At 42.4% G+C, this 10,969-nt stretch overlaps 1 long non-coding RNA gene across 1 annotated transcript; it reads right to left on the bottom strand.

Moving 5' to 3' along the window:
* Positions 1–318: 318 nt before the first annotated feature.
* Positions 319–10,551, bottom strand: LOC149243533 (uncharacterized). The gene is made up of 2 exons (XR_016246698.1): positions 9,820–10,551; positions 319–965 (listed from the first exon to the last, which is right to left on the bottom strand). It is a non-coding gene; the product is annotated as an uncharacterized LOC149243533 (long non-coding RNA).
* Between the last annotated feature and the right edge of the window lie 418 nt (positions 10,552–10,969).

Consider the following 10,969-nt stretch of genomic DNA (forward strand, 5'->3'; position numbering starts at 1 on the left):
TATTCTGGCAGGGAAATGTAAAGTATTGGGTGGTCTATTGATAGGATTAACATTTCTAGGCCTCGAAAGTGGTTCGATTTCTTGGTCCCCTCGATTTTACTTGAAGATCTTTGAAGTTTTTTATTGTTGTCTGTTTTGGTGGAGCAATAACAGAGATTGCCAGATCCATCTATTTCAGTGTTTTTCTGAGACAATTTTTACATAAAATTTAGAGATTTGATGTTTCAGTTCTTAACCTCGTCAATTTATGCCATTGGGTATAGAGGGATGCCATTTTTTTCTGTTCATACCCTTTGCCGACTTTAGATTGTTTTGTCGTTTATTTTTTTAGATTAAGGGGTTTTGTTTGGAGAAAAGAGTAGAGTTTTAGCTGGAATAAGGGTAGTTTACTTTGCTTTGTTAGGGGGCTATTGTGCAGAACCATGGGAACTGCCATCTTACCTGCCCAGGATTATTTGGCCTCTTATAAAGCAAACAAGAATAGGCATTCAACTCGGAAGGCTTACCATCGTGTCAATTCTCTACGATCAGAGAACAGCACTGTACACAGCCATAGAATTTCAGGGAGCAGCCCTGATATTGATAGAATGAAAACAGATCCCAAGTGGTTGCAAAATTATGTGGCTTCCAATGCGGTTAATTCTGGAAAGTGTTGCAGGTTATGGCCTTCTCCGAGTTACCGAGCCGGTGTAGACTCGGAGAATATTTCTTTTCTGAAGCGGCCGCATAGCACAACTCCAAAGTTCGATGTAGATGGAGCTTTGCTTGGAGATTCTTTTTCTATTTTCTATGGTCAACGCCCATTTTATTCTTATTCTTCCACAAATTCATCAGGCCAGAGGTTTGGCTATTCTCTGCAACATTCGGTTTTGACAAGGCAGTATTTTCATGATCCAAAGCTTACAATGGGAAATATTGTTCATACTGAAGCAAAAGGGAGGAGAGGTGGCCAACAGAACAAGAACCTTGTGTTGTTGGGAAAAGTATCCAATACGGAATGACCCTATCCCACTCTAAGGGTGATAGTTCCTTAGCAACAATCAAAGCAAAGCTATCTAAGATTACTTCTTTATGAGATGTAAAAGAGGGGAGAAAGAGATCCACTAACCGATGTCTTTCGCTAATGGTTGATCCAATCTTCTCTCCTTGCTGCTTGCCCCCAGCTCCTTGCTCTTTCACTAGCCCAGCTACACCAAGATCCTGCAAAATGGCAAGAGAGGGAAACTACAAGAAGCATACATTCATAATTGATTCAAGGATTAGAATAAATCAAATACACAAGTATAACAATACACCATTGAGACACATGCATATAGAAGAACCTCAAATGCTTTATTAATGGAAGAAGTAAGGTTCAGGAAGTGATACAACCATAAGAGGCCCAATCCAGCATCACCTTCCCAGCAGAAAGAAATCTCCTCTTCACCTCCTTCAAAGCAAATCACCCAATAGTTCTAAACTCAAACCAACAGCAATTCTTTACATTCACCAGATTCCAGCCCCTGGATCTCATGGGAGAGAGATCCATATATAGGAGTTTGGAGAGAGGATGAGTCAGCCTGAGATGTGACTAGTGTCCTCTCCCACTCCAGTTCTTCTTCAGTTCTTGATTCCACTTGGAGGTTCTTGCTTCCACTTGGAGATCTAGAACCTCTTACTCATCACCAGTCGAATTCCTTGATCCAAGTGTCATTTTGGAAGCTTCCTGGGCATTGACTCATTGAGGAATGAGACTTCCGCATGTCAAAACTCACTCAGCGCAGGTAGCCTTTGTTGGAGTTGACATTCAACGCAGGTGGTCCATGGAGCAGTTGACATTCAGCACAGATGCTCAGTGGAGCAGTTGACATGATCCAAAATTGCCTTGTTTTTGAGTAATTTTCAGTGGAGAACTTGTTTGGATTGCTGTGGTTTGCTGACCTTGTTCCCCTAGGGGTAGGAACAACATGTTTAGGGACTTTGGATCCCTTAGATTATGGACATTTCATGCTTCATGCTGTAAGGCACAAAAATGTCTATAACAGTTTCCCCCTAAAGTATGAGGTCGTTTATCGGGTGAAATGCTTTATCAGGAGGATCCGAAGTTCATTCAATCGCTGAGAGGTGACCTGTAATAAGATACAATACAATACATTATTTTTCATACTGCTTTCATGATCTAGCTGAGGTGGGAATTCCCATGCTCAGCTTTATAAATACATTTTTCTGTACATAGAACAGACAATCGTCTGATGGTAGACTAATAATTCTCTTTTGAAATTATCATCCTTTGAGTAGGATGATCATCTGCTGCACATGTTAATGTCTTTATTTCCTGAATATATATCGCAGCCCGGATGGATGAAACTAGATCCGGGGTCTTCAAACTCGTCCAATCTTCACTCTAAGTACAAGTCGATCCATGTGAGAATTTCTTGGAGTCGAACATGGAAAGACATCGCTTGATTACCAGTCAATGATGTAAACTGTTAACAAGCGTGAGAGGAATCACCTATAATGATGATGACCCTCAAGGTACGGAAGTACAATCCACGTGGTGTGAATAAAGGACTTGGTGTCAAACACCATGCAAAATCTTTCGGTCGAAGGTCATTGATGTATACCTGTCGCCGGAAGTGAGAAACTTGCCATTGAGGCATGCAAGCTTCAAAGTACTGAGGGGGTTGTTCCTAGATCAACTTCTTGGATAATGAGCTGAAGTCGACAAGAAGCGATCCGTCAAAGGAGGGCCTTAATGAATCCCACATCAGTGACACGGAAAGGAGCTAATGATTGTGATGAAGGTGAAAACGATCTGTGAAATATGATTCAGGGTGGCGGTCATGAAAGGATGAAAGATGATGTATGGTAGTGGATGGGACACGGTTGACTCTTTCTGAACAACATCTCTTGAACATATAACGACACTGATGCGATGGATCGGTAGCATTACCCCAAATGTGGATGGTTTGGCGAGACCATGGTGATGAGACCGGTGAATGAAACAACCCAACCCGATGTGGTACGGAGGAAAAGTGTCATGTTCAAGAGCGACTCGCTACCATTAAAGCTTTGAGGTTCTCCCAATTTTTCCCCAGTCATTTCTGACCAGTACCTCTTTATTTTTGTCAAGCTTGAGGAGGATAACATATGCTTGTTCTATAACCTGCCCTTCGGGCAAGCCCATCGCTATGTTTTAACGAGCCTAGCGATAGGGAAACTCGTTCTCGTCTAAAGACAAGTTTGTCGCTATTTAATGCATTTTAACGAGTCTAGCGACAAAGACAACTCGGTCCTTTTCATTTTTAGAGAGTCTGAAAAGGTACGTAAAGTTAACTCCAAAGGTCCTTTTTCGTCATCTAATCCCTTAAGTCCGAAAAAGCATAAAACAATATAGAAGGGATGAATGTTCGATAGTTTTATCGAGCCGAACCAGACAAGCGCTCGATCTTTTTGTGCAATAATCCCTCAGGTCCAAAAAGATTAAAATCTAGAGGAGGGATAGCTCTTCCGGTCATTTTAACGAGCTAGAAGGCCAAAACTCGGCAAACTTTTCATATTTTACGAGTCAGAAGAAAAGAGCTCAAAGAAGACTCGTATTTTGAGGAACGAGTGATAAACAGGGATAGCAGCAGATTCCAGGTACAGGTTGGAATTTTCCAATCACGGCAGTGTCACAAGGATGGCTAGGTGAAATCACTCTTCGCAGCTGTTCCTCAAAATAGGTAAACGATCAGGTGGAGGTGAATGATCGGCCAAATGAAAAGTGGAGGTGACAATGCAAACACGACCAAGGCTTTTATGGCTGATGAATTTACGGTCTCAAATGGTTATTTAACGGTTCATTTTTTCTGGATGAGCTTGAACTCTGGGGGGAATCTTGCTCACAGGTGCATTTATTTTTTAACAAGCATGAACTCTCGCTAAAACTGCTCAATCTTATGTTTATTTTTTAACGAGCATGAACTATGTGCTAAAACTGCTCGGTGATAAGTTTGCATGCCCCCAGCATAATAACGCAAATCGAGGTGCACGCCCCCCAAGCTTCATTGCATTCAACTCGGTGGTTGGAATGAAGGTTTACCTTTGAGAAAGGGGATTTGTTTCATTTTTTAATGAGGTTGACACAAGATAAGAACCGTCCTCGGCTTCCAAATCCATTAGATGTATAAGGTTTCATATTCCACTGTGGCCACTTCCGCCAGATTACTCGGAGGCGGTAGGGCAAAAGTACCCATTAAGGCAGGGTCTTTTAGGAGACCTACTCCGATATTTTGGAGCGAATGATTCCTTCCATGGATCATTGGAATGCTTCCCGTAACTTGCGAACTGTTGGGGAGAAAAGTTTGTTGGTCAACGATCGTAATTCCTCCTTGGAAGGGAAATGCAATCTTCCTAAAATAGGTCGACACAACAGCTGCCATGGCATATATCCATGGTCTTCCTAGTAGGATGTTGTAATCAAGATTCCCATCGATGACTTCAACATCTATTTCTACCGTTTTTCCCTCTAGTTCAACTTTCAAGTTATTTAGTATACCATATGGGGTATATGTCCTTCCGTCGAATGCTTTTAACGTCGTCGCAGACCTCGACAAGGTTGGAGATCCTAAAGTTTTCCAGCAACTCATCGACATAATGCATGTAGATGCCCCCTCATCAATAATTGTTCGATGAACAGTTTTGTTGAGGGCTTTCACTTGAATAAGGAAAGCTAGTTGAGCTGGTAACTGAGGGTCATATCCTTTATGATCAAAGGCCACAAGATTGGAATCCATTGGGTCAATTCCACCTATTGCTGATAATAAAGTTTGCTCTTGGGAGAAGCAATTTTGCGGTACCTCAAGTGTCGACATAACGGACGGCGATTGGGCCAGGTCCTCTATCTGTGCTATTTTCGCACAAGGATTAAATGTCGATTTGTGTACTACTCCCTTTTGCGACTTTATCATTGGCTCAGGGACGATGGGTGGCACAACTTCGGTCAAAGTTGATGTCGAACTACTAGGTTGTTCATTAGCCTTGTTGTTCGACAGCTTTGGATTCCTGTAATCCTTATTCCTCGTCAAAGCATCATTTTGCTGCTTTGATACAGACAACATAAGCACTTGGGATCGGGAAGCATTTTGATTAGCAACTAGTTCGGTCCTCGGGCTTGGAAACGGATCAGTCAACACAGCTGAGGTTTTCGAACTCTTAAATAATCTTTTAAGCTCAGCTTTGAATGGACAATCTGCTGTCCAATGATCCTCATCGCATATATGACACCCCGTAGGGGGTTTCCTTTTTCTCCCTTTCTTTTTCTTCTTGCCCCCTGGTTGCTTCAGTCGTTTGCCTTTGTCGTCCGACATGACACTTACTTCCAAGGCAAGAAGTTCCTCATTTGCATTTCGACCGGAAATCTTACGGGCCTTTTTAGATATAGCCTTTGTCGATTTCATGTCTGTTGCGCCAATCACGCCATCGCCGGCATGAGAGTCACTATTTGATTTAGGAGGAGGAATTGAAAATTTCGGTCTAGGGGCGTCAGGTATTTTATCATAGAGCGTGCCGGACTAAGTATATACTAAGTCTAGATATTGTGCACGAGCAATAACTTGCTCCTCCGTTACGACTCCCCCCTTGGCCACATCTTCCGTTATGGCAGGAAGTAACGACTTTATAAACCATTCAGCTAACAGCTGATCAGGAACGTAAGTCTTTACCATCCTGCGACGACGACGCCACTCATGTATATGATCGGATATATGTGTGGCCGTCGTCTGCTTGAAGTTGGTTAAGATTTCCGTTCCAGTTTCATACCTTATCGGTAATTGAAAATGGGTTAATAAAGTTGTGGCTAGGGAACTGAAATTGTCGAAAGAGGCTCTAGGTAATTCAATATACCATTTAGCCGCTGGACCCGTCAACGTCCTCTGAAAAAGGCGAAGCCTTATCGAATCATTGTTCAGGGTGTTCGACGAACACCACAGATGAAAAGTCATGATGTGATTCGATGGGTCTTCACCTGGATTTCCATTGAATTTAGGAATGTCCGATGGAAGTTTATGCGGAATCGCTGGCCACCAAAGGGCATAAGCAATTGGATCATTCGTCAGCCGGTTTAGATCTGGTAATTCTAGAGTTGCTACAAAGGGCAACTGTTGATTCAGGTTAGGCGGAGCATACCCAGGATAAGATGGAATCGCCTGAGCAGTGGGTCTTTGCATACCAGCATAATGTATTTGATGTTGGCAACTTTGACAAGTTTGATGGGCATAACCGTTATTATACGGTTTCCCATTACTTACAAAGACTTGTTGCTCGGGTCCTTGATATGATTGCTGGAATTGCGGTTGTTGAGTTTGAACCAGCTCCGGTTGTTGGACCATTTGCTGTTGTCCAATACTGGATGATTGACCAAGATGAGGATTCATAGTACTTGTTTGAGCCTGAGCCGCTCCAGATAAGGAGGCACTAACCGGAGGTTGTGATTGAGTTGTCGAGACAAGAGGCTGTTGTATGGCAACCTGAGAAACTTGGGGTTGACATACAACAGGTAGCGCTTGTACTTGCGATGCAATCAACATACCAGGTATAGTGGCAACATTCGACACAGGGTAGACTGGTTACATTGAATATGCAACCCTTGGTTGCTGAGGCAGTATTGGTACCCATCCGCTGGATGTAATTCCAGTTTGACCTGAACTTTGTTGTAAACTCCCATATGGTTGTTCTCCGGGGGGGAACAATGAAAAGGCATACTGCCCTCCATATGGTGGCAATCCAGTGCTTAAAGGGTAGATTGGCCTTTGAAGACACATTGGATCAAGTTGTTGAGTTTCAACATAAGAAATACCAGATGATAATCCGGATGAAGAAATAGGAACTAACCATGTCGTCGAAACAGTCTCTGATTGGACTCCAGCTTGTTGTTGACAATTTGCCGGGACAGATGGTATACCAGCGAACATCGTTGGAGTAGCAGCAGGAGGCTCTGCCACCGCTGTGTCGGATGACACAGTCCTGGATGTTGACGGTTGTTCAGACATATTTAGTCTATCCAAAAGATTTCCTAGCGATTCTACAAGAACTTTGTGATGAAGGTAGACTAACTTCGAAGATCAACGCAGGAATAAAGGGTGATTGTTCCGTTTAAAATTAATTGTTAACGACGCTTTAGACACAACTTGCTTTTTCAGTTTTAAAGAGTCGAGAAAAAGCTAAAGATGACTCTAGTCTCCTTCGATGTTTTAACAAGCCCGAAGTGACAAATGCTCGGATGGACTTTTTCTGTTATAGAGTCTAAAAAAGGCCAAAAGAAACTGCTCTGGAGATCTAGGCAGAGGGTGCCAAACTTTTCGCAAAACCACAGAATACTTTTTACGGTACGGGTGGTCGATCTTCGTGAATGCTGTGTTCACTGCATTGCGATCAGTAGGGCGGCCGACACGACTTCCTAAGGATAAAGGATATATGCCTATAGGGGTCTCCCAATATATACGCGACGGTACGTGGGAGCACAAATCCGTACTAGCACTACCGTCTCTGAGGAGGAATCACCCACCTTCTTAGAGATCGACAGTCACTAGGCTTAACGACGCCGGAACACGTCTCTAGCCTAGACCTCTATGTTGTGCGTTATGTTACAAAGCGTTGTTAGGTTCATTCAATATATTTTAAGTTGATCTTTTTAAAGTTTGTCTTTCAAGATCACCACGAGATGTATTGGTACAAATTCCTAAATGCAGTCTAAGATGATAAGCAAGCTTTATAATCTTTCAACTTTGAAAATCCTAGCTACTAAGGGAAAAGAGAGCGACTATCTTTTCTCAAAGAGCAATCAGCACACTCTAATGCACTCTTCCTAAATCCAACATGCAAGCTGTCAAAATGCACATGCACAATGCAGGTATTTCTTTTCTCTTTCTTAATGTTGATGTACTACAAAAGAAAGCTGTTGTATAACTTTGAATTCGATTTCAAGTGAAAGCAAACAAGCTTTTGTCCAAAATCAAAAGACACCTTAAGATTTACTTGTTTCAACACTAGAAATACATAAATTCAAACCATATGACGAAAGCAAAAGCTCAATCAGCTATGAACAGCAAACAAACTAACTCTTAAGATCAGAACGACACTTATCACAGGTCTAGATCTAAGAGGCCACAGCAAGACTAGTTCACTTTCGTTATGGGAAACTGCAAATGATGTAAGAAATACACAAAGAACAAATACAGTTTCTTTATACAACCGAGGCGGAATAGTGGCAAAGAAAGGTGGTTTCAGATAGGTACATTGACTGATAACAGGCTGCAAAAACAGGGATGAAAACAGGGCAACAGAAAGCAGAGAACCCCAGTTGCACAAGGCCTAACTGGTTCAGCGCAACCTCAACACTGTCAGTTTGACATTCAGCGCAGGTAGCCTTCACGGGACCTGCGTTGAAATGCAGACTGCCTTCACAGCAGTTGCGCTGAAGGAGAAACTCTCGTTTCTCTTAGGTTCTGGGTCACAGATTGCTCAAAAATCAACAGTTTTTGGCCAAATCAAAGCTACCAATCAAGTACACACTAAAGGATGATTCAAAGGAGGATGAAAAGCTATCACTAAGAGTTGTTCATAGTCCTTGTGGATCAGCTCTTCAAATCATAAACATGCCCAGAAACTGAGCTAGAGTAGCTGCCCTCTACTTTGCATTTGAAAGATCCAAATGCAGTTCGATTCGGTACTCCCTGTGTTTAGGAAATGAATAGCAAAAACACAAACAACCAACAAGATACGATCCCCAGTGGAGTCGCCAGTTTGTTGTTGGGAAAAGTATCCAATACGGAATGACCCTATCCCACTCTAAGGGTGATAGTTCCTTAGCAACAATCAAAGCAAAGCTATCTAAGATTACTTCTTTATGAGATGTAAAAGAGGGGAGAAAGAGATCCACTAACCGATGTCTTTCGCTAATGGTTGATCCAATCTTCTCTCCTTGCTGCTTGCCCCCAGCTCCTTGCTCTTTCACTGGCCCAGCTACACCAAGATCCTGCAAAATGGCAAGAGAGGGAAACTACAAGAAGCATACATTCATAATTGATTCAAGGATTAGAATAAATCAAATACACAAGTATAACAATACACCATTGAGACACATGCATATAGAAGAACCTCAAATGCTTTATTAATGGAAGAAGTAAGGTTCAGGAAGTGATACAACCATAAGAGGCCCAATCCAGCATCACCTTCCCAGCAGAAAGAAATCTCCTCTTCACCTCCTTCAAAGCAAATCACCCAATAGTTCTAAACTCAAACCAACAGCAATTCTTTACATTCACCAGATTCCAGCCCCTGGATCTCATGGGAGAGAGATCCATATATAGGAGTTTGGAGAGAGGATGAGTCAGCCTGAGATGTGACTAGTGTCCTCTCCCACTCCAGTTCTTCTTCAGTTCTTGATTCCACTTGGAGGTTCTTGCTTCCACTTGGAGATCTAGAACCTCTTACTCATCACCAGTCGAATTCCTTGATCCAAGTGTCATTTTGGAAGCTTCCTGGGCATTGACTCATTGAGGAATGAGACTTCCGCATGTCAAAACTCACTCAGCGCAGGTAGCCTTTGTTGGAGTTGACATTCAACGCAGGTGGTCCATGGAGCAGTTGACATTCAGCGCAGATGCTCAGTGGAGCAGTTGACATGATCCAAAATTGCCTTGTTTTTGAGTAATTTTCAGTGGAGAACTTGTTTGGATTGCTGTGGTTTGCTGACCTTGTTCCCCTAGGGGTAGGAACAACATGTTTAGGGACTTTGGATCCCTTAGATTATGGACATTTCATGCTTCATGCTGTAAGGCACAAAAATGTCTATAACACCTTGTCACGGAGAAGATCACAATATTGAAACGTGGGGAAACAATAAAGAATGTTGTGGGGAAGGATCCCGACAAAAAGAGCCAGGCCAGACAAAAAACTGGTCATTCAAGCGACAGGGTTATTGTAAATAATGTAGAATACAGGTTGTCTAGCCTGAAGCGAAACAAATCCGGCTGGGCATCTAAAACAGTTGCAAAGGTCTGTGGCGATGAGAGCAAAACAAATCAAGCCGCCAGGCGAACAGGTTGTGAGGATGTCAACCTCACTGAATTGATAGATGATTTAATAATATCAACAGATCCTTTAGGGCCAAACCCAAGTGTTCTTCCAAAGGAAGGATCCGGAATCTTGCAGTCTGTCTCTTCAGGGGTGAAAGCATCCGAGGCGATAGGGAATGAGTCGCCAAAGATGTTGAAAGAGTTCCAATATGTATCTTCTTTTGATGGTGTGGATGACACAAAAGTTGGAAATCCCTCTAGCAGTGACTTTGCTTCTCCTGTTTTTGAGTCGGAGAAATGGGCTGGTCCTGCATATTCCAATAGTCCACCTCCAAGTAGCTTACCATTTCCCAAGTTCTATATGTAGCAGATGAGATCTATCGCAATGGATCTTATTGATGCCAATCATTGTTCCAAGAGCGTTGAATACATGGAATCTTCTCCAGTGTCACCTTCTGAAGAGAAGGTACATTCAGCTTTACCCGTTGCTCCAGAGAAATCCCAGTCCACCTTTGCTGTTGTCCGATCTTGTTCTAATTCTCTTCAGTTTGGAGTTGATACCTCTGCAACAAAAGATCTGAGACGCTTGTTGGGTCTGGACTAACTAACTACTCTGATAATATGGTATACTAGGTGTATGTTCATACAGAAGCATTTTGATGGTATTTATTTCTTTTCACGTTGGAGGGTATAGTAGGATATTGATGCTGCGGGAAAGTTGCACAACGACTTAAACCTTCCATTTTTTTGACAGGAGAGTTTGGCCCAATCAGGATCAAATTGGGATATAAGACTTGTGTATCCTGCTACTGTAATATAAGATGTAGTATAGTTTGTACTTTGTATATAGTTAAGCTAAATAAGTCTGGTTGACCGACCATGGTACAATAGTGTATGGAAGGATTTACATGTTTTCGGAGAATTTCTTTACA

Source organism: Pinus tabuliformis, chromosome 8 (genome assembly GCF_031772625.1).
Source record: "Pinus tabuliformis cultivar Carrire ecotype Pingquan chromosome 8, CPIR1, whole genome shotgun sequence".
In the NCBI taxonomy this organism is placed as follows: domain Eukaryota; kingdom Viridiplantae; phylum Streptophyta; class Pinopsida; order Pinales; family Pinaceae; genus Pinus; species Pinus tabuliformis.